The sequence below is a fragment of the Amia ocellicauda genome, chromosome 3 (genome assembly GCF_036373705.1).
Source record: "Amia ocellicauda isolate fAmiCal2 chromosome 3, fAmiCal2.hap1, whole genome shotgun sequence".
NCBI lineage: Eukaryota > Metazoa > Chordata > Actinopteri > Amiiformes > Amiidae > Amia > Amia ocellicauda.
Genome location: NC_089852.1, coordinates 51221708 through 51246814, shown reverse-complemented (window position 1 = coordinate 51246814; position 25107 = coordinate 51221708). Strand labels below are relative to the sequence as shown.

Here is a 25107-nt window from a genome sequence, read left to right as displayed (position 1 = left end):
CACATGAGCAGGCAACAAATGCTGCTGTCACCAGGGGGGGCAGTTCTACTTTAAATACCAAACATTCACACTTTCCCTTCGAACTGAACCAATCAGATGAGTAAAACAATATTTTATTCCCTTAAAATTACATTCTGGCAATAGCTTCTAAAAAATGCATGATTTTTTATATTTATTTTATATAAATAAGGCTTGATGTCTGTATTACATAGGTGTCTAAAGCATAAAAATAATGGCAATGCAGAACCTTTCCTCTACTAAGCTCCTGATCCACATGACAAATGTGCACATTATGTCTTGAGAAGAGGGGACAAGAAGTAATGAACACGGAGCATTAAGTGTGCAAGGGAGGGTTGGGTAATACCAATTAAATATTTAACATGTTCACTTCAAAGAGTAATTTGACAACTTTTCACATTCTCCCCATTTCCCTCTGTTTGATAAGCTCTACCATGCTGTAACCATGATATATTCAACTACAATTCTAATTCATGTATTCATATAACCTATCAGTTAGCGTACAGTTAAATTATGAATTGATTTATCATTTGTTTGATAAACACACATTACATAATACAGTGAAAAGTCCCAGAGGTCCTGTGCTACACAAGGGTTGGATATTGTTAAGTACAACACGACTTTCAGTACATTATTGAGGTATACTGGACAGCAGTGTACTGGCTGCATTGATGGAATCTGTCAGGGTTTCATCAGTGCTGAACAGCTGCCTGTATTTTGCCTGCTGTCCCAATAGTTTTAGAAATCTAGGAAACGTGATCCACAGCATATCAGGATATTTCTGAAAATAGCAGTAGTATTTGTTAGCTTCATATTAGATTAAGCTTTAGCAAAACAAATCTGATTGCATTTATAACAAAAGTAAGAATTTTACCTTGATCAGAGACCAATGATCCATACCTGAATTCCCATCAATTTCAATTGCTAATGATGAGGTGTATACAAGGACGCACCTACCAAAGCTTAAAAGCATTTGCAGTTCCATGCTGTGTTTTACACTGATCACACATTATGCTGTCACGCAGTCATATTTGCAGCCACAGCCTGGGGCCGCCTCAAATTTTGTCTGGCTTTTTTTCTGACCCCGTTCACAGTTGAGCTTTTAGGAGGCCTAAGTGTGTTCACATACGCTGCTGAAAAGGAGGCCTAAATGAAATGTATGCCAGGAATTAAACAAATCTGCTAAAATAAACCAGTTACGCATGACATTATTAATGCTTACAGGTGTATGCAATGTATTTATAATCACAGCTTATTAATATTGATAGCTTCTATATTTTCTTTGAAAGTTATTTTAACCCTTTGTAGCTGAAGCTTTCTAATATAATTTAAAAATACATGACAACAAGACGTGTCAGTTTTGCAGCTTGGTTCAATGGGGAATCAAATTAATAGATTTACCATTTCAAATGTCTGCGGTTCTACAAGTCTAAAAGTGCGGGAAAACAATTCGCCCCCAATTGCAAAGCACATTTAGAAAGGACATTAAATCATAAGAAATTGTATGCATTAGTTATCAATAGTTTATTGAGATTTATAATCTGAAATGTGTATTACATACATACATACATACATACACACAGTATATATACTTTTGTTTGTGTGAGAAAATAAATGTCAATAATAACGGTTTGCTGTAAACAAAATATATACACCATTATGTTTAATGTATTATGTAAAGTAGCACTATATTTTTAAAGGTATGGCAGTAGCTGTAAAATACTCCTAGACAGATATGTATGGGCCTACTACTGTTGTATATTTTTATATAGTCACAACAATCATGCAGCATCGCAACACTGATTATAATATTAACAAATGTAGTAGCCCAATGTTGTATTCAATAACTGCATACAGTGTGTTTAAATAGATGTGTTGGAATTCTTCACTATTCAGATTGTTGTCATAGATTCTGAAACTGAATTGCTTTGCTGGTCAGATCTGCACAGAATGATGGCATTCTGAACAACGTAACACACCCATATAAGCCTATTATTTGGTTGGTCAAATGTGTTTGGACTACTATATGTAGTTGCTGTATTACCTTCACATATATTTGTTACTGTACACGTTATGCTGCCATTTCTTATTTGCAATAATCATGTCAAATGTAAATATCCAGTGTTTTATTAATACAAAACTAAACAACCTCACTTGATTATTGCAATGTGAACACAAGTGATCTGAGTCCTAAGAAAACACAGAAGTGAATCACGAAAACGAACCCGAGTTAGTTTCCAAACAAACTCAGCACGTTTGTACACAAGGCCAGTGTGAAGAGTAAGCACACTGATGCATTGTTTCAAAGCAAACAACCCAGCCCAGTTTATTTGAAACTAACCCTGTGTGAATAGGGGATAAGTTTTCACCCGGCCCAGGGCCGCCTCAAAACTATAAAAAGAGTCGGCCTAGGGCCAGCCTAATAAGCAAGACATTTCACCCTGTCACTGTCCCCTCTGCCCTAGCTGAGTGCCTCTTTTCAATTCCTGGGAAGGTATTCAATCCAGAGGGATGTTCCTTATCACATATAGTTTGAGGAGCTCATATTCCTCAGATAATAGACGTTTAGATTTATATGTGTGTTCATACAAACTAATTACATAGCTTGATCTGTACTTTTTTTTTGTAGAATTGTCACCATAATCACTGGAGCATTAATGCAACTGTAATTGCACAACATATCTTAAATCATACCTTCATTTGTTACTCTGTGTGTGTGCATGTAGACCGAGACCTCACTTCTAGTTTATCCAAAGACCTTTCATAAACATGTAGCATTTTTCAAAAGCCACAAAGCAATGCACACACACACATACACAAAGCTTAATAAATATGGTATTGGGTGAACAACAGAATGGCAGTAAATAAATGTATATCCAGTTTGTAAACCTTAAAATGCTCCCCAGCGCCTCCCCATCTTTAGCACATAAATATGACACTTCTTTGTAAGATTCTGGTATATGAATGCCACACTCCTGTGAACAAACTTTTTCTTCAGAACCTACAAACAGTCGGTGCGAGACAAAGAAAAAAAAAAAAAAAAGCCTTTTTCTTGCCATTTAATTCCATGACCCACTAGAATATACAACTACTGCATACAGTCAGCATCCAGAACAGGTAAACACATGCAGTATTGTTTTGTTCAACCCTGCACCATGCCTGCAAACACAATAAGAAATGGCACTCACCGAGCATGTGCTACTGCAGCCTGATTCCACCATGGTTCTGTTTTTGTTTATTGCATTTTGTGTAATCCCTATCACTGTACCAGCTACAGTGCACAAATGCTCACATTGTCAGGTAGTAAATCACAGGAATGAAATGCTCAAGCCCCCAACCCCCACCCCATCCTCATCCACACACATCCACACCCCCTACATAACCCATCCCTCCCCCAGCAGCTTTATAACAGAAGGTCTGCAGAAAACCCCAGCTCACTGAATCACAGAATATGCGTGTGCCTTCTATTTCTATCCCAAGTGTCCCCCCATCCAAACACACTTCCCTCCCCTCCCCAACCATCCCAAACTCAGCACACTAATTAGTGCTGAAGCCACCTCTCAGCTGAGCAGGCTTCCCGACTGGAATCTTCATGAAAAATTAAGCAATGAAAGCAACTAAACCCCACCTCCCTCCCTTTGTCTAACCAAAAAAATATAATCGTCTTCTTTTTTTTTTTTTCTCCTCTCCGCACAGCTACAGTGCAGACAGCAAATGTAAAGGTTCAAAGAGACCATGCATGTTCACAATGGGGCCTTTTTTATACTGTTTAAAAAGCAAAATTTCGCTTTTTATTGTCTGCATGCTTTGCTTCGTTCTTTATTCCCTACCCTGTCTACAAGATCTTTTTGCTTAGTTTATTTTCATCCACTCCATTTCTCCCAGCAGTCCTTGTGCCTTCCTTCATCCAATCCCTTCTCCTTCATCAACATCATCATCATCATCATCTGAATCATGCCAATTAATGTATTGCAGTCTGCACTACAACAGCAATATGTTCAGGCTCAGTAATGAAACAACTGATCAGACCTACCTAAGACTAAATGCAATCAAATTAGTTTTTTCTCTTAAAGCAGAAGAGTACAATTCAGTTCTGAGAACATGGCAAAATGTTGGTGTTTGGTTACATACCATGTATATTTTACATGCATTATTTTTCCTTCATCATTCATTTTATTGCCAAATGTTTTTTTAATTAATCTTAGAGAGTTTGTTTTAATTCATTTCTTTATTGCTTTGTAGAGCAGAGTGTTATTAGAGTGTTATAGTTGTAATAAACTGTGTTGAGCTTCATGCATTTTTAAGCAGCTATTTAAAACATTTGCCTTAATTTAATGTATGCTCAGTTTCATCCTTAGGTTTTCATGATTGCCCCCAATGGTGTACTTTCTTGCAAAGTGAGTAAGTATTCTTATTTCTACATACCTTCAAGTCACAATGCAGAAAAATGATCAGATCTTATTCAACTATTATTTCCATACTGATTTGTAAAATGAGGGGAGGAAAACTGGCCAGTGAAAAACCACCTCTTTGAAGTATGAAGACAATGCAAGTGAAGACAGCTGACTAGAAAAAATTAGATAAATGGAAGCGGAAATTTTGTAATCATTTATATGATTAAGCCTTTCTTCCCTACAAAACATGATTTTGGAATGTGTTTGTAGTGTTTTGCTAACATCTACCTGCAGCACAAGATTTGGTCTGATTGGTTTGTGATTCCAAAATTAGGAAAGAAAGGGTTAATGGGGAATTTAAAGTTGTGACTGTTATCGCAAAGGGGATTCAAGTGGACAGCAAAAACCACTGCCACCACCTCCAAACCAACCTCCATCCCATATTGAAATTGACTTGCACTTTCAGCTTTCAGAGTGGAAAAGGATGTTTGGAGGAGATAAACAATCCCACTGTTCTCAGTTTGTGTAAAAGAGAATTCATATGAATTATTGTACAATACTGCATTTGCATAAATTACCATTAGTACACAGGCATTGTCCTGGTAAAGTTTCTGCATTATGGCATCTAAACACATTAAAACCTAGGCTGGAGGTGGAGGGTGTGGGAGCAGCTTGAGAATCACCAAAATGTATGGAATTCTGTTTGACACTTAAAATAAAATACCTAAAACCTAATATCTCAGGGTAGGTTTGCCAAATTAGGCGATAGATAGAAATGGCATAAAATAGTGTCCTGGACTTGAGGAGCAAAGACAGGGAAGGAAAGCAGCACGGTCACAGTTGTAAGAACCACCCCCAATACGTCTATTCCCCCACACGTCAGACACTGCTGGCTACAGGGTTTTCCTCATTGCTCCTTTCCTCAATTTCCTCGCCTGCTATAGTCATTTGCATAAAGAAGATTTTATTTTTATTTTACACCATTAACCACCTACTTCAGCTGAAATCATCAGGCCTCAGTAAGGGGGTGTGGGGGGATCCGCAGGGGTGTCAATAGCAGAACTCCTACTAAGACCCCATAGCCCACTGTGCCCTTTCTTGATCCTTTATTTTTTATTATCATTCTCAGCTCATTTTAATGACATACATTCAAGGTCTGAAAAGATGGAGCACTTGAAGGCACTCGGGGAGAAATATCCTATTTCACACATCACATTTTCCTCTCTGCTTGGTGCAGAAAATCTTTACATGGGGCTGCTGACAGGGGCGCAGCATCAATCTTCATAGTGATGTCATCTGTTGGCATACACAAGGCCTGAGTGTAGTTAAAAAAAAAATGACTGAAGCTGCACAAAATGCCTTTACTGGTTTTTATTGACGCTTCTGTTTTTTTTTACACGCACCTAGGGACAAGATATGAATCAGTGTTGTCGTGGCAATTTGTGTGAAAATTGTTACCTGTGCCCTAAGACACTCTGGCTGAGATATTCTGGGGAATCTGTCATGTGCCCAAAATCTGGTGTGATTCAGTCAGTTCTGTATTCAAGTGATAAGAATGATATATAAAGTATTCAATTTGATCAAAAATAAACATCAGAAACATATATGTACATAATGTATGCAGAATACTGTATATAGCACACACTTCATTACATAAACATAACCTATAACATTCTATGAAATGCTTATGTAATCCTTTGGATTGGTTAGATAAAGCTTAATAAACTGTCCAAATGCATGTTTTTAATCTGTCTGAAACTAGACATTCAAGTCCAAAATGTACCAAAGATTAAAGCAATATAATATCTACTACTACACAGGCGCAGCCAGGAAATGAGACCCAGGAGGCTTGCCTTCAATCCGGACATGATATGCGGAGATGGCCGCCAGGTACACTTTGAATGTTGATGGGGACTTGCCGTGGTCCAACAGCTCTCGTAAAAATTGTAATATTACCCCAATGGGGAAATTAATTGGGTCTTGACTGCTGTTTTGGCACCAGGTGCTAAACGTCCACCAGCGGTAGGAATACTGCAACCTCATAGAGGTCGCTGACTGAATAGTGGCTACTACCACGTCTGACAGACCACAGGCAATCAATCGCTCCCGCTCAGGGCCAGGCCAGAGCTGGAGGAGGCCTGGATTGGGGTGCCAAAGCATGCCCTGCACCTGGGACAACAAATCCACTCTCACTGGGAGCTGCCAAGGCTCTCCGTGGAGGAGGGCGATCAGGTCTGCAAACCAGAATCTGCAAGGCCACCGAGGGGCTATCAGCAGAACTGTTGCTCATTCTCTCCTGACCTATACCAGGACCACCGGGAGAAGGGGGAACAGTGAGAACATGTAAAGGAGACAGCGCGGCCATGTGTAGGCTAGCATGTCGATCACTAGGGTTCCTGAGTGGTCTCAGATGGAGAACCATAGTGGGCAGAGTGTGGACGAGACAAAGAGATCCATTTCCGCTCTGCCGAACCACAATTGTTGTATCACAAGCGGGTGGAGGCGCCATTGCAAGACTGGGGGGCCTCCCCGAGAGAGGAGGTCCTCCGCCGTGTTGGATAGTCCAGGGAGGCGAACTGCTCTGATGGAGTGGAGCCATGGCTGTGCCCACAGAAGCAGACGGCATGATATACAGTACAGTCTGCGCGACCAGAGACCTCCTTGACTGTTGATATAGGCGACCACCGCTGTGTTGTCCATCCAAACCAGCACATGTCTGTCCCGCAGGACTGGCAGGAAATGAGACAGTCCAAGGAGAACTGCTTGTATCTCCAGGACATCGATATGGAGGGCCCGTGGTGGCTCCGCCCACCTGTCGTGGACTCCATGTCCGTCGCAGACTGCTCCCCAACCCTGCATGGAGGCGTCTGTCGTCAATGTCTGCTCGGTGATAGACCTGCCCCAGGGGCACACCGAGGGTCAAATTGTGAGGGCTCTACCACCAACGGAGCGCCTTCCAGCTTGCCAGAGTGACTGTGAGTCGGCGTGCATGATCGTGGCGAGGGTGCATCCTGAGAGACCTGAACCACCACTGCAGCAGCCTCAATTGGTGAATGCTGAGGGTGAGTGTCTGTGATGCAGCCGCTAGGAGGCCCAACAGCCTCTGGCAAAGGGACACCCTGACATGAGCTCTCAGTCGGAAGAGGGAGAGACACGTACATATTGAGGCAACTCTCTCTGGCACCAGTGTGGCGAGCATGGCAATGGAATTGAAGCACAGCCCGAGGAACTGTGCCTGCTGAGCTGGCGTCAGGCAGATCTTCTCTTGATTGACCCAGAGGCACAATTTGGAGAGACGGCCTAGAATCAGGTTGGCGTGGCTCTGAACCTGCTCCCTCGAGTGAGAACAAACCAGCCAGCTGTTTAAGTAATTGAGGACGCGGACCCCCTTGGGCTAACACGACATCCATGCACTTGGAAAATGTGCGTGTGGGGCTAGCGACAGGCCGAAGGGGAGAACAGCAAACTCGAACTCAGCCCTCGAAGGTGAAGTGGATAAACTTCCTGTGCGCATGCACAATGGGGATGTGAAAGTACGCATCTTTCAGATCCACCGTAGTGAACCAGTTGCTGGGCTTGATGGCCTGGGACATGGTGCGCAGATTGAGCATCTTGATGTGCAACACCTTGAGGTGGCGGTTCAGGCGCCTCACATCCAAGATGGGCCGGAAACCACCATCTTTCTTGGACACTAGGAAGTATGGGGAGTAGAATCCCTCGTGCTGATTGCAGATTGCAGATTGCTTGCTTCTCCAGGAGAGCAGCGATTTTGATGCGAAGCAACACACAATGCAACGGGTCCCTCACTCACGTCCACACCACACCTCAGAAAGGGGGTTGGACGTGTTTGAAACTGTAGGGAGTAGCCAAGTGTTATAATTTGGAGCACCCAAGAGTCGGAATATATAAAGGCACTATATAGACATGACTATTTTTTAAAATGCTCTATTTGTATGAAACAGAAACTGAAAGCGCAGCCGGACCTCCGGTGTGCGGACTGAACAGAATCGGATTAGCTATCAATAATAACTAATAAAAACAATAGAGACACACGCACACTTGTACAACGGTGGCGAACAACACAGCCGTGTAGCCAACCAACCGAAAAACAGTGATAATAACAATAAAGTCTAGTGCATAGACAAGAGACAGAGAGCTCATGTTCTCATGTGCAGCGAAATGGCAAAGGAGGACAAACCTGCGTAGACGTCATGTTTTATAGAACAGGAAGTGGGAAGGGACTTGTTTTGAGTGATGTGCGAAGGGGCCAATGGCAGCTTTGATAGAGTGACGTTTCGATCGGGTTCCTATGGAAGTGTGCAGAAACCCCTCTCCCTTGGGCAGTGCTTCTGACTTGAAAGATAAACATGAACAGATAGATAGATTTAAATAGTGCTGCACACACTGCAGCAACAACTACAGAACACCATTATAACACCCATTACTAGATGGTAGTAGATTTATTTTATGGTTTAAAAAAAAAAGGTATATACATTAATGCATGTAACACACACATGCACACACAAACAGGCTGCAGTACACATATTATCTGCAAGCGTGCAGAATATCTGTAACTTCACATTTGCAAAGTAAAGTTATGGTTCTCAAAGCTGGTAATTCAATAACAGTATTTAGCCAGGTGCTTTTGTACTGATGTTACTAAAGACAGATACTGCAATCCTCCACCCCCACTCCAGACATCTCTACATATCAGGACATCGGATCTATTATGGCACAACAAACTCTGATCTCAGCCCTATCATTATTTTACATACAAAAATACATTATTTAAATCTCTCAAGTTTTTCCAGTCTAGCAAAGGGAATATGATATGTATGCATGATACACGATTAAATGCATTTGATCACAAGATCTTCAGCAATTCAAAATGGAATGAAGGCTGATGATCTGCAGAGTTCAGAAAGAAAACATTGACCTAGTTAAAAGCACATCATAGTTACAATAGGAAACACTGTATTTGATATCCAAAAGTTCCATTTAGCAACATAAAGAAGCTAAATATAGCCTAACTTGTCTCTCATCCAATCATCATCTTACAATTATCCCTGACTTGCTGCGCTATAGAATTTCAGGTACCGTCACTTCAGAGGGAGAATTCAAATGAAGAATTATTATACCCCCTCATGTTTTCTACAGCGCTTATGACAAATTAATTGGAAAGATAATGAGGTAAAGGGAATCAATTGAAAACAAAAGATTCTTAATTTGCAGCTGGAAAGAATAATTACAAAATGCACCACTGTATGCCATCTCATAAAACCTGTGCTGGACTCACTCCTTCCAAAGCAGAACTGCTCAAATCAACTGAAATGATCCCTTATATCTAGAGTCTATTAACCCTTGGCTCTTGATTAATTTAAAAGTCATTTTTTCATGAAGACTCTGGTGGTTATCTGTGTTCGTCAGCTGATGAGTCCAGGAGCGCTGTGTATAATGCCCTATACTGGATATGTAAGTAGGTGACGAATATGAAAATTCATTCAAGGGCTACACAGCTGTGGTATGGCAAGGGAGTGCACCACAAGACAGGAAAAAAAGCTGACAGGGCAACACGGGCTTGGCTGTCTCCATTTATTATTATTTTTTTTTTAATTCCAGTAATTGCTTCGGGTGGTTCTATGCCTTGGAGAATATATTCACAAAAGCCTTTTTAGAAATGGTTTAGGAAACTAGCAAGATGGTGCGGTCTTCATGCTACACTATAAAGTTACAAAGCATTGTAAATAAATTCTATGCAGAAGCATGACCTTAAATCTTGAGTTAGCACTACTGGTGTAGTAGAATGCCTTATATAAAATTATGATTGATTAATAATAATCACAATAATAATTTATATTATTATTCATGAATTATTATTATTACTTGCTTGCTGCGGCACTTAAGTTTCCTCTCTGATCAAGCCCAGCCTTGTTTAGTTTATGAGATTCAACCAGATCAGACCTGGTGTTGACAGGGCTACAAGCAACAGAAATGAGCAGCCAAGTACTGCAAGTGGACTTAGTTCCCAAGACGACAAGTGTGACTGTGATTTCGCTTGCTGCTCCATCTCATAATGTTTAGTACTGATGTGGTTTATGTTGTTGTTGTTGTTGTTTTATGTAGCCTAAGGCATGGCTTTCTTAGTACATTTACCGTCTTCACTTCTTTGAAACTGGAATAACCTTGCACACATCATGCTGTAAAAACAGGGGAACAATTTCCATTTGCTCTGCTATAACTGCCACAAATTGATGGGAAGCATGGTGGGGGGGCTACTAAATTATTTAGGCTTCACATGGCCTTGGAAGCTGGAGATGTATAGTGATGGGGGAGGGGTCGTCAAGACAGTTGGGAATACAGTCCAACACTCCCCTAACCCTGAAATAATCTCTCTGAGGGGGGGTTGTAATTTCCAGGAAAAATTGCAAATAAATCATAAAGCACTGATACAGAAGTGAGTTAGGGTATTTTTCTGTAAAAAATCAGGCCCTCATTGTGAATTGCTTTTGTAAATGCAGTGAAGTCAGTGTGTGTGGTACCAGTTCTGCTCATGGGAGGCATTTTCAGGATCTATGAGCTGTTTACATGCGTTATGAAGAGAAACCTCCTATTTTTGTACAGTTCTTTAACTACAAGGTGAGACATTAATGATGTGGGTGGGATTTGGCTCTGAAATCCCACGGGACTGAAGAGGACACACACTTGACAGAGGAACACACAAAGAAACTGGCTGATTTTCCCTGTTCCACAGTGTTTGAAAAAGAAGGGAAAGAAATCCAGCCTCATTAGGAAGCATCTTGTTCAGGATGAATTTATCAAGGGTCAAGCAAATAACCTACAATTCACTATGTTTTGGATGTAGAGGTGAGAAAAATAAATATATTTCTGAATATAGAATACATCATATATGTCAAAATGCCACTCCCTCCGAGCTCCTGTGACTCATTTCCAACAGACATTTGATGGTTAAGTGTGTCCTTCTAAAACTAAGGAAAACAGACACAAATGCCGGTCAGTAATAATAATTATGATCACGATCATAAACACTGGGTTTCTTCAACCCAAATGTAACACCATCCACTTAAATGGACAAACGTTCTCCATTTTGTCATTTAAAAGCTTTTAAAATGGTAATTTGATGACACCTTCCACATTGTAATCACACACAAGGTCCATGACAGTGGCTGTGGATGATTCCCCAAAATGGGACAAAAAATTACACAAAAAGAAGAGAAGCTGAAGTATCCAAACGTGTTTACATACACAGCTTGAAGGCCTACTATATGAGTGTCAGGTTGCTGTGCCCAAAGATGTAATTGTACTAGAACCTATTTTTACTGCATATCTCCTTGCCATGTTTGCTTTTCTTTAATCAACCTTCAGGAGCAAAATGAAATGCAGAAGATTACAGCATATTTGTCTTCTTGTCTGTTTTGTTGGTATACTTTCTCAAAGCCACAGAAACGAAAATACTGAAAAAGCCAACACACCTCAGCTTATGACTTATGAATTCCTTCAAAGAAAATGCCACGAGCAGCAAGACCACCGAGTTTAAGCAACCTGTAGCTGGGGGGTATTATATAATGGTTCAAAATGAGCATGCATATTTAACATCTCTCTCACAGGCATCTGAGCCCAGAAGCATAGAATAAAATCAGTCAGTACTGTATTACGTCGAACCACTGCCACATTTAGGCCTAAGCAACATAGCAATTAATTAGTTTACAGATTCAACTTCAATGTTAAACAGGTGAACTGTTAACATCAAAACCGGTATGGAAAATGTATCTTGTTCCTGGCATGATAAATTAATCGGGTTTGTGTTTGTCACATGGTAAAATATCCAGTGAAGGACAGATGTATTGCGCCTGGCAAACCAATTAATTGATATAAGATAAACATATTTGAACCAAGCACTCATATTAGCCTCAGTGTAGGTCGTTAGTAACAGAATAAGCACAACACAGTAAAAGTAATTTTTAAAATAGCAATTGAAATCTCACTGCATAAAGGAAAAGTCACCTCCTCTTGACTCAACACAGATACAAAATGTCACTATGCATGTTATTTTCTGACCGCTATAATACATGGACTCCTTTATACATAGATACAGGACTGGTCTTTATACATAGCTGGTAAAAAACAAAGTTGGGGGCAAGCAGAGTGGCTCAGTGGGTAAAGGATGCTTGGCCTGACTGAGCCCTCTAATCTGAGGTTCGCCAGTTCGAATCTAGCTCCTGTGATTAGCCAATTGTGACCGGGTGAGCTCAGTGGTGACACAGTGGTGGTGCTTCTCTCAGCTTGTTGCTATTGAGCATCTCCTGCTGGCTTCCTGGGCACCTGCAGGCTTGCAATAACTGCTGGTAGATGGGGCCTGATTGTATTTCCTCCCCCTCCCCAAATGAGGCGGTGGAAATTACAGCGATGAGCCGAGATGCATTAGCACAATTTGTAAATGCAAAAATTAGGTTAGAATTTTTTAGAAAAGTAAAATACAGTTTAAAGAAGTACTGGGGATGGTGACACTGCAATGCAATTTGTTTTTCCACTTTGACCCCTTGGTTTCAAATGGTAAATTAACTGAAAGCCTCTATAAGCAAATGCATGATCTGGGGGTCACCTAAGAAATGTAGTAGTCTGTCTTTTTCTACCACAGCAGTATCACTGGGAAGGGTTAATTGTGGATAAATGAACAGGATTTATGTATGTAGTAGGGTACTTGTTCTAAACAGATGAATGTTTCATTTTCAAATTCCATTAACTATTTAAACAAAGCTTAAGTCCAATTATTTAATGTCTGTCCATTAATATAAGGAAAGATACACCAAATAATGTCCTATTACTAGGCTGCAGTCAAGAAAAATAACCGTTTTATGGAGAAACGCAAAATGAAAGGCTACACATCAAGTACATTCTATTCCATTCGGAAAACATACTAGTACAATATACACTCACCTAAAGGATTATTAGGAACACCTGTTCAATTTCTCATTAATGCAATTATCTAACCAACCAATCACATGGCAGTTGCTTCAATGCATTTAGGGGTGTGGTCCTGGTCAAGACAATCTCCTGAACTCCAAACTGAATGTCTGAATGGGAAAGAAAGGTGATTTAATCAATTTTGAGCGTGGCATGGTTGTTGGTGCCAGACGGGCCGGTCTGAGTATTTCACAATCTGCTCAGTTACTGGGATTTTCACGCACAACCATTTCTAGGGTTTACAAAGAATGGTGTGAAAAGGGAAAAACATCCAGTATGCGGCAGTCCTGTGGGGGCAAAAATGCCTTGTTGATGCTAGAGGTCAGAGGAGAATGGGCCGACTGATTCAAGCTGATAGAAGAGCAACTTTGACTGAAATAACCACTCGTTACAACCGAGGTATGCAGCAAAGCATTTGTGAAGTCACAACACGTACAACCTTGAGGCGGATGGGCTACAACAGCAGAAGACCCCACCGGGTACCACTCATCTCCACTACAAATAGGAAAAAGAGGCTACAATTTGCACAAGCTCACCAAAATTGGACAGTTGAAGACTGGAAAAATGTTGCCTGGTCTGATGAGTCTCGATTTCTGTTGAGACATTCAGATGGTAGAGTCAGAATTTGGCGTAAACAGAATGAGAACATGGATCCATCATGCCTTGTTACCACTGTGCAGGCTGGTGGTGGTGGTGTAATGGTGTGGGGGATGTTTTCTTGGCACACTTTCAGCCCCTTAGTGCCAATTGGGCATCGTTTAAATGCCACGGCCTACCTGAGCATTGTTTCTGACCATGTCCATCCCTTTATGACCACCATGTACCCATCCTCTGATGGCTACTTCCAGCAGGATAATGCACCATATCACAAAGGTCGAATCATTTCAAATTGGTTTCTTGAACATGACAATGAGTTCACTGTACTAAACTGGCCCCCACAGTCACCAGATCTCAACCCAATAGAGCATCTTTGGGATGTGGTGGAACGGGAGCTTCGTGCCCTGGATGTGCATCCCACAAATCTCCATCAACTGCAAGATGCTATCCTATCAATATGGGCCAACATTTCTAAAGAATGCCACGTAGAATTAAGGCAGTTCTGAAGGCGAAAGGGGGTCAAACACAGTATTAGTATGGTGTTCCTAATAATCCTTTAGGTGAGTGTATATAGCTAAAACTTGGATGATGACAATAACCATTATAATCATCATTAGCATCAACATCATTATCTCCGAATCAGGTTCTAAAGATTAATATCACGACAACAGACAAGAAACTTACCTCGATGTAGCACAAGACAGGGAATGTTAAACAAGTGAAATTTCAGGAAGCATACACTCCTCAATGTAACAGTCACACATTATAACTAAGATTAAGAATTTCAACATTCCATTTACAAGACTGAAATCAGCAACCCATGAATGGCCTCAGAGATTTCTTCAGTGGTTTTTAATCAATTGTTGAATAATAATTCAGCAAGAGCATTATTCTCTGTGTGCAAAAACACCATTTTCATAAGTCATTTTATGAAAAAGTCATTTCAAAAGTAATTCCCCTAATCTAGGACACCGTTATGAGAAAGATTATCCGAGAGACAGAATTGAAAACTTGCAATGATTGCAGTCAAATTAACAGCCATAGCACACTGAACTCACAACAATAGCACCGACACACAGATTACATAGAGATGCCACAAAGGTCTTTTGAGAAATGAAATAAATCATGTCTCGCTGAAAAGGTGTTTTTCATCACTTGACCCCCCCCACCACCACCCCCTCCTTCCGCACTTTAGAAGCTTTAAAAATAAATAAATCAAGCAAGCTTCAAAGAGAACTGGTACAACTTCCACAGCAGAGGAAGAAACCAATCGATACATAGGTGAGATTGGAGGCTTACCTAGAGCAGAGAGGAATAGTGTTCTGTTATCAGGAGATTGGACTCTGTCTGGCCACAACACAGGAGACAGCCCTGGAGAGAGTGCACAGCAGGTTAGAAAAAGAAAGATTTAACAAAGAGCCCCTAAAAGTCTTAATGGTTACCACAATACAAACAAACAAACCCTTTCCTTACCGTATTTTATCACAAATATACATTTAGTGATTGGACTGAAATCAAATTTTGGAGAAACTGAAGGTTGTGTGTCCACGTACTGGATATTTAATGATTGATATCTTGTTTTTAGTACACATTTATGGACAGATGCATGGAGTTAAATATATTAGCTTTTCAGCATCATAAGCCCAATTTACACATGAGTCTTCAGTTCTTAAAGCCTCAGGTGTATCCAACTGCTGTGCAACGGGCATCCTATTTCTTTCCCTGCTGTTTGAATCTGAAGCGACTCTTTTGAGGTTTCTGCTAACAGAAAGGTTAATTATCCCATCCCATTTTAAGCCAACTAAGCTTCAGTACTAATTAGCAAACACCATGGGGACCACTTTAAAGGGGCCAGCCTGTGATCTCAAGACCCCTCTTATCCACCAAACTTCCCCAACATCATCAAGGGCCTAAAGAAACCTTAAGCAGAGACAGGCATTTCCTTTAAGAAATGCATACTACCAATGTTTAATATGCATCTTAATAACGGCCTTGTTCCTGTTGCCCTCAAAATAAATGCATCTCATTGTGGATGTTCGTCACTGCCCGTTCATGTTCAGCCTTGACATTTATGTTCTTTCAGAGCGTATTATCTCCAGAATGTAGCAATTATTTTTGCCATTGCGTTCCGGCATTGTCCACATATGGTGCGGTCTATTCAGCAGGATGCAGGCTGAACCCTGTAAACAGTCGACTCATTTCAATGCAAGTGAACTCTTACCAAAGTCAGCTACCACTATTACAATCTGCTGGACCTGGCTGCAAACACAGCTCCACTAATAAATATACATACATAGGCCTACATATAATGTTGTATGTTTGTGTTTGTTTGTTTAGCTATGATAATATACCTAGTGTGGGGTTTTATTTACAGCAGCTAAAGAATTAATGTATAGTAAATAAAGATTCCATCAAAACCCCTACATGCCTTACAAAGACCTAATGTCTCTCCATACTATTAGAGCCTTTATGAGAACAATCAACGATCAGACTATTACAATATTTGTTATTGGTTACTACACTGTAAAAACATACAAAGTAATTAAATGTTTACAATCTTAATTATAATTCGTATTTTTCATTACAGCTTACTGTAATAATGGTATCTTCCACTAAAGACAAAAAAGGCTTCAATAGTTAACAGTTTCATATAATATAATGCAAAGCATCTGAGATTTCCAAAGGTGCAATTAAAACAATGTATGCATTGGTTTCAGGAAATTAAATCTGTGAATTTAAAATATATATAAATTTCCACAATTATCCATTAAGATAATATTCAACCAGGGGAAAACTTCCAAATTACTATTCTTGCTCTAAAACGCATTTAGAAAAATGTTAAATGTCCTCTTTGTTTTGATTATGAATCAAAGTTGTTTTGTAGTATGCACCCTATTCATTTTGATCATAAAGACATAATCAGCTATTCATTATGATGGCTAGTATAATTAAGGAAGATTCTGAATAGCATTATGTTAAGGTAGAGAAGCAGTCATACTCATTTGCATAATGTAAAGGTAAGTAAATGCTATTTACTGCAGCAGAGTAAAGGAAAAGTATAATGAATGTGTTTCAATTATTTTGCTTCCAAGGCCAAAGGTACTGAAAAGTCTCTATCTTTTTACCCTACACACATCAACTTGCTCATTTACTGACAAGTATAAAGAAGAAATCAAGAAAAAAAATATCTGAAAAATTATCTGTTTGTTGCAAGGTTGTTTATCTTCTCTCTTCTGATAGCAATCCTCTGTCTCAAGTTATACAGTGCACAGGGGTAACAACAAAGATGGCATCGTTCACTTCTTAGGCTGACAACAGTGTCGGAAATTACATTAGTTATTTCAACCTGATGTGATGTGAATAAAATAACTGGCTGGGAAAAACAATATAAGATTACACAGCCAAACCTCACATGTATGAGAAGCCTTTGCTATTGACAATTTGCTTTTACTACACAAGTTCAAATAAGGAGAAGTACAAAGTCAAGGTTACAAGTTTTTAGGGGGAATTAAGCACTTGATGTAGCTGTGAAAGGACTAGGCTATAATTTTTGGACACCAATGATCAAGGAGCCTAATTCTAAGTTAAATGACACCAAAGACTAACAATAATTTGTTCTTTCTAGCTGCCAGTGAAGAAAGAAAAAGGGTTGCAATTCAATATTCCCCATTTCTTTCTGTGAACCACTGAGGTTTATCAGTATGATTTGTTCCAGAGCCAGGGGTACAAGTCTGAAATGGCAACGGAGAATAATCTTAATCTATTAACTGGCAGTAGGGCTATAACTCAAAATATACCAGAGTTTCTACGTATTTATATACACATTCTTACAAATTTAAAGCTAGACTGGTTTATACGGAGTTTATCAGCTATCAGCTTTAAATTGGATGTTTAAAAATATATATATAAAAAATTGATTCCAGGCGTGCGATTACTCTTTCAAACATTAGACAGTCAACTGGCAAAAGCCTTTTCTCAGGGTGCAATGGCAATCCCCTTCCTGAAGATCACTTCTTCACACCCAGACTGTCCTGCCCTCTGATGGACTTCAGGAGCTGGCAGTACCATTCCTGGCAACCTGGTCCATACTACCAAGAATTCATGTATCTTAAGGTGCCAAACAATTAATACATTTATCATATTCTGCATATCAAGTCAATGTCTGCCTCTGTAATTAGACAAACATTATTAATATAATTTAACATTATATACAATGTCCTTCTAAATGTATTAGTACACATCACCATAATCCATATCCTTCACACTGTATCTTTACTTACTAACTAGAGAAGTAAAGTGTTATTCCTTGATTGATGGACGTAATGCTCATGGATGTGGATGTCAGAAGAAGTGAACCAGGTGGGTTGTAGTAATTAACACAGTTTGCAGTGTTAATGTTATGAAAATTAGCTCTGTTTGCAGGGAGGGTTGGGAAGTCAGAAGTGCAGTATACTTCTTGATGTTACTGACCGGACTGGCAGCACTGTGTGGGTTACATTAATGCACGGCATTAGATACAGTGACCATCATACAAGAATCCGGCAGAGCATGCAAGTATTAACACAGGCGCCACAATTTAGTAAGGTTTAAAGCTTTATGCAATGTTCATATGTAGGAAGAGTTTTTAGTACAGAAATATGCTGACAGACTGCAGAAACACACTGAAGTACTGAGAGTTTGGGGGGGGGGGGGACGCACATTGTTACATACTGCCATAACTGCAGGCTTAAAATGGAGCATAATTCCGCCTCAGCACCTGGAGATAGTTGCGAGGGAAAACATCTCTGGTTTCTAGAATTGCTACATTTACCCCGATTGCAACTCAATTTAAAAGCAAAACACTGGATCTAACGGGTTGTAATTACTGTATGCCACTTTGGAGCTGCGGTTTCCTTCTTACCGTATTTCACTTCTGGGTGCATGCGATCTTTAGAAGCGTGCACTGTGTTCAATAAGAGCAACCATTTCAACAGGACATGTCACGAAGCTCCTGATGACAACTGCTTAAAATAGATCAGCTCTCCGGCAAACATAGTAGGACTGTGAGTTGCGCCATATGTTTACGGTTACCGAGACGAGAGCGTTTCATAACCATATACAGCACTGTGCTGCAAGAGTGGCAGCCGGAGCGAGTACAGCAGGACACCACAATTCAGCATCGCCAGGCGAGGGCGAGTCTGTGCCTCTGCTGAAGTCAGTGGCCACTTCACATACAATGTACATGCAAGCCTTTTGCTGGCGACGCGCCGCTGTTATCCTGCTCAATCAGAGGTCGCGGTCGTGTAGCGCCGATTTCCGCAGTTCTGCGCGGATCTGCGCTGCTCCACCAATGGGAACGTCAAGAATCTCCAGATGTGCGCAGAACTGCGGAAATCTGCGATGTACGAACGCGACTATGAGGAAGCCACCAGCACGCTTGCAGTTTTGCTCACAGACTCATACTAGGGGGGATGTAAACAAATAGGCATTCGTGTTCTGTATCAGAGCTGCTATTTGTACAAGTTCTACAGTTACCTTTGCAAAAACGCATTTCACATGCTATTATAATGTGACCAGAGCGATGTGTATTGATAAAACACGCTGTTTTTTTAAACGTCAATCAATACGAAGCATTCTGCTGCTGAGGGAAATCTGGGGATGTCATGCTCCACCGACACGAATCGTTTTCATTTCAAGATTGCAAATGCCAACCACAATTATATACAACATCAGACGTCAACACTTACAGTGGGAAGTTATCCAGCAGAAAACACTTTCTTATTCTAAGATCAAAACCCAACCCAGCACAATGATTCACCTGGCAGTGCAGTAGCTGCATTCACCATAGAGCTAGAGAGGTGTTACCTTATTGCAATGCAGACAAAACGTTGCAAGTCCATGCTGAGGAGAACTGCGTTTTCCTTGCACAACATAAACCAGTAGCATATACCCATGTTTCGTGCACCGACCAGTAAATAGGCAGTGCTTACCTGTTATTTAGACTCCGTGTTCCTTGCAAATGTTGCACATCTATTCCCCCTTGTTCTGCCGAGGTACTAATACCCCTCTGAATCGCATGAAGGAGACGGAGGGGGTGAAAAAAAACACGGTGCAGGATAGTGCGTTGCTCTTCTGAGGCAATCTCCAGCCTTTGCTTCCCCAGAGAATCCGTGCGTTTCAAAAAGCAAACGCGCCTCCTGCTGGCAATATGCGGAGGTTACATGGACAGGTGCGCCAAAATACGCACAGGAGATAGTCGACCGCAAATCTAAAAAGCGCAATTCAGTGCTCTTTATATGCAAGTTTATTTCGATATTAAAATTCGAAGATTTAAAAATTGTATAATTTATTTTATTTGTTTTACTTGGCATGTTATTTTAGAATGAGGAACCAGGTTCAGAATCTCTTAGCATTACATACATTCTATACTTTTCTGGACGATTAAAAAACATTTCCCATATACAGTAGGCCTACATACAATATCTTTAGATGTTGGTCTTAGTGACGATAGTATTTGTTTATTTATCTCTAGAATTAAAGGAAAAACCTGAATAAATGAGTGGAGGAACATAATGAATGCAGATGCCTCCAAACAGGTGTACTGCATGATACAATTAAGCAATTAACATCCCATCATGCTCTGTGGCATGTATATAAATGCTGAACAGGCGTCATCAGACTGTGTCAGCAAGAACAGTCCGTGGAGAACTTCACATAGTGGGTTATTATAATAGGGTTGTAGTGCATAATCCCCTCATTATAAAGACAAATGCACATTTGAGAGTTCAGTGGTGCAAAAACCATAGGCACTGGTCTACAGAGATGTGGAAAAAAGTGATACGGTCAGGTGAGTCATCCATCACCATATTCTCAACAAGTGGGAGAGTGCATGTGTGGCAACACCAAGAGAACGGTGCAGGCCTGACTGCTGGGCCCCTACAGTGAGGGGGTCCGGAGGCTCTGTTATGCTGTGGGGGGCATTGTCCTGGCATGGTTTGTGTTCACTTGTCCCCTTAGGGAAGGGTCACAGCAAATCATTACAAAGTTATTCTGAGTGATCACCTTTATCCTATGGTGACACATTTATATCCTGATGGGAGTGGTCTCTTCCAGGATGACAATCCACAGGGCACGAGGGCTCACTGAATGGTGTGATGAGTATGAAAATGATGTGAATCATATGCTATGGCCTTCGCAGTCACCAGATCTCAACCCAAATGAACACATATGGGAGATTTTGGATCAACGTGTTAGACAGTGATCTCCACCACCATTAAAACACCAGATGAGGGAATATCTTTTGGAAGAATGGTGTTCCATCCCTCCAGTAGAGTCCAGAGACTCGTGGAATCTGTGCCAAGAGCATTGAAGCTGTTCTGGGGCTCGTGGTGACAAACACCTTACTGAGACACTATATGCCATTCTTAGTGGACACTGGGGCTACAAGATTCCTCCATCATGTATGTAGATCTTCCCAAAGCCCCATTGTCAGGACAAGTTGTTAACACTGCTGGCATATCAGACATCACAATTCCCACGCCTCTAAACGATCTGAGATTTGTAGAGGTTTGAAGTTTAAAGTGTAATAAAAGGAACCTGCGTGGTGAATAAAGACACAGGAGGGGGTGTTTGCAGTGGAGCAGAAGGGACAGTTTTTGTAGCTTGGAGGCTGTGATATGTAAAACAATGGGAACAGTGCAACAGAAAGTGTACAGAGTTATGAGACTCAAACCAGGAAGTCTGAGTGAGGAATGAGAATGGTGGAGATTGGGAGAGAGGATGGGATGACATCATAGCTGAAGCAGAGAGGCAGTGCCAAGCTGATAAAGGATTCTACATCTAGAAAAACGGGGGGCAGCTGTATGCCTGCCAGAAAGCACAGTAGCAAACGAGCAGTTTAGAGAGAGAGAGAGAGAGAGAGAGAGAGAGAGAGAGAGAGCGAGCAGCAGCAGCAGCAGCAGCTTTGTGACTTTGGTGTTGTGGGTGAACACTTTGAAAGTTACCGCAAGGACAGCACAGAAGTGTCAACAAACACTATTGTGCAAGGGACAGATACAATGGTTGCATTACTGGTAATAATATTGATGTTTATATAGAAATATTGAAAAAGAACTACTTGTATAATTGTTTCTACTAAAAAGCACTGTAATACTCCTATTTGTCCTGCCAAGAAACCTGGGAAAGACACCTATCAGTTTGTGCAAGATTTTAGAGCTGTTAATGCTGCTGTTCTTCCCTCCTTTCCTGCAGCACCTAACCATGCCACTATATCTCTCCGTATACACTATTCTTCTCCCTACTCCTGATGATGGGGACTTTTATGATTGCCTGACTGTTACCACCCACCTCTCTGTTCCATGTATTGACTTGAAAGACACTCCTTCACACAATCCTATCTACATATTTTATGTTGATGGCTTTTGCAAGTGTGACTCTAAATAAAACCTAGTTGAAAGTGACCCCTGCCTTCAGTTTATTCAGCTCAGGTCGATGGACTTTCTGCTTTAACTCTTGCCTGTATTCTTGGTCATGATCACTCTGTTACTATGTACACTGACTCTCGCTATGGGTTTAGTATTGCACATGACTATTGCTAGCTATGGAAATAATGTGGCTTCCTCACATCCACAGGTACATCTCCCATCTGAAATTGACAGTGTCATGTGCCTTGCTCAGCAATCCCCACAGCATGAAGCCATGGCCTTATTGTCTCCCCTTCAGTCCCAATCTCCCTTGGCAACTCTCCTTGAACTTGCCCTCATTCAAGATTGAAGTGTGGAGATTGGCTGGGTGCCATTTACACCCTGAATACATGTGGCACTGCCCGGATGACTGCCTGGTTGTGGCACAAGTCTCACTTCCCTACCTTGCAAACCTGCAGTGGGGCACACGTGAGCAAAGGGGGCGTGATTGAATCAATCAGACAAGATTGGTAAGCTCCACATGTTTCTACAGTGGCTCAGCAATACTGTCATGTCTGCCCTATTTGTCAAACCTGTAGGAAACAAAATGAGCAGCACATCCCCCTCCATAGGGACCCTTTGTAAATATCCAAATCGATTTTATTGACATTCAGAAATGTTGTTCTTTTGAATATATATTGGTTATAGTGTGTATGTGTTCAGAATGGGTAGAGGCCTGTCTGTGTGCAAAAACACACTCTCTCACAGTGAGTAAAAGACTTTTGAAAGAGTTCATTCCTCGATTGGGAATACCACTCTCTATAAACAGTGACAGAGGAACTCACTTTACTGGACAAATCATGAGAGAAAGTTGTAAAGTCTTACAAACCCAAAATAATTTCACTACCAATCTGCTGGAACTGAAGAGAGACAAAATGAAGTACTAAAGAATAAATAGTTCAAATCTGCAAACAGATGGCCTAAAGCGCGCCCCATTGTTATCTTTCAAGTTGGAAGCACTGCCCAAGGGGGAGGGGTTTCTGCACAGTTCTGTAGGAACATGATCAAAACGTCACTCTATCAAAGCTGCCATTGGCCCCTGCCCATGTCACTCAGAACAGGTCCCTTCCTACTTGCTGTTCTATAAAACATGACGTCCAGGTTCGTCCTCTTTTGCCATTTCGCATGGACTCAAGAACGTGAGCTCTCTGTGTCTGTGCATTAGACCCTTATTGTTATTTAACAATTATTATTCAGTTGGTTGGCTTCACAGCTGTGTCACCACCATTTATTATTGTCTGTGTCTATTTGTATTATTATTAGTTATTATTGATAGCTAATTCGACTCTGTTCCTTCCTTCCCCCGGGGCTCCGGTGCACTTTCGGTTTCAGTTTCGGCTACATATAGCACACAAAAATAATAGTTGTGTTTATATAGTGCCTTATATATTCCAATTGCTTGCTGTGTTGGTTTTTGTCCACAGGGCTTTTTCCTCCACAGCAGGAGCGCTAGCAGCAGCAGTAAAATCCGAGGCCCGGCTGCCCGGCCTGAGCCTCGGTGTGTCATAAGAGATCTCACCCGCATAAGGTGCTCCTCCACCAGCTTGCGCCCGCACTACAGCCCGCTCTTGCGGTTGTAGGAGATCTCACTCTCTCAGTTCGCTGAGAACGAACTCTGCTAGCCCTCCCGGTCCGTGCATGTATGCCTCGGTTTTAGATCCCACTACGGCTGGTGGTCTACTACCCTCTGCCCCTTCGGACTCCGAACTCCACGTCACCCGGTGTCCCTGGAAACCCTGGCACACACGGTGTTGTTAAACCTAAGGGCCTACACTGCGCTTGTATCCAGCACTTATTGCTCAGCATACACAGTGTTCAGTCCGGCAACATCAAGGTTTAGTTTGGTTGGTGTCGCAGTGTCCCCATGTACATAAACGTTGCCGGGTGGAGACGCACTTACTGCGGTGAGCCCGCTAGGCGCTCCACTTGTCGCAGAGGCATTTCAGTTTTTGTGTGCCCCCGGTGCAAACACTGACCGACGCCTCCGCTGCACGTTGAGCTCCTCACGCCCCCGCCACTGTGCTACTTGCAGCCAACTCACCTTACCCGACTGGAGTGGGGAAGTCCTATACCCTGTCTGTCTGGGCACCGCCATTCCACCGGGGCGCCACCGCAATCACCACGCCCAAAGGTCTCCCACTCCGGGGGGGGGGCCTCGGGGGCGCTGGATCCCCTCCGCCTCCTCCTCCAGGGTTGTGGTGATGGAGACAGCGGCACCCCCCGCGCTTGCGTCTCCATCTACACCCGCTGCTGTGCCCGCCTACCCCGTGGCAGCCACGCCCCTCCTGCTTGCTGTGCCCGCGGTGCACACCGCTACGGCCTGTGACCGACAGGGAAAAGTGGCGGAGTGACCCCCACAGGCTTCCTCCCCCTCTTCTGGGTCGTCCCTTGCCTCCTCCCCACCGCGCCGACGGCAAAGGAGGTCAGGCTCTGCATAATGAGGCCATCCTTGCCTTAAACAGCAGGATTGACCAAATCTGTGCCCTCCTGGCCACACAGGCAGCGCAGGCAGCGCAGGCAGCGCAGGCAGCGCAACAGGTGCCCCCCCCCACACCATGATGCTCCACTCTGGATGTTCTGACTGCCCTATCTCAGGATGAGGGCAGTGGACGGGCCACCTGGGAGGAGGACCGCCTGTCTCTGGGACAGGACCGGGAGTTCTGGGCAGTGATCCA

General features: G+C 41.9%; 1 protein-coding gene across 2 annotated transcripts in view; it reads right to left on the bottom strand.

The window, feature by feature from the left end:
* Nucleotides 1-20087, bottom strand: part of mtus2a (microtubule associated tumor suppressor candidate 2a) — a 194484-nt gene extending 174397 nt beyond the window's left edge. For both annotated transcript variants that reach the window (XM_066699875.1, XM_066699876.1), the window contains exons 1-2: nucleotides 19961-20087; nucleotides 15291-15362 (exon numbers count right to left, since the gene is read on the bottom strand). The gene's annotated coding sequence lies outside the window, so the exon portion shown is untranslated. The remainder of the gene's footprint in view (nucleotides 1-15290; nucleotides 15363-19960) is intronic.
* Between the last annotated feature and the right edge of the window lie 5020 nt (nucleotides 20088-25107).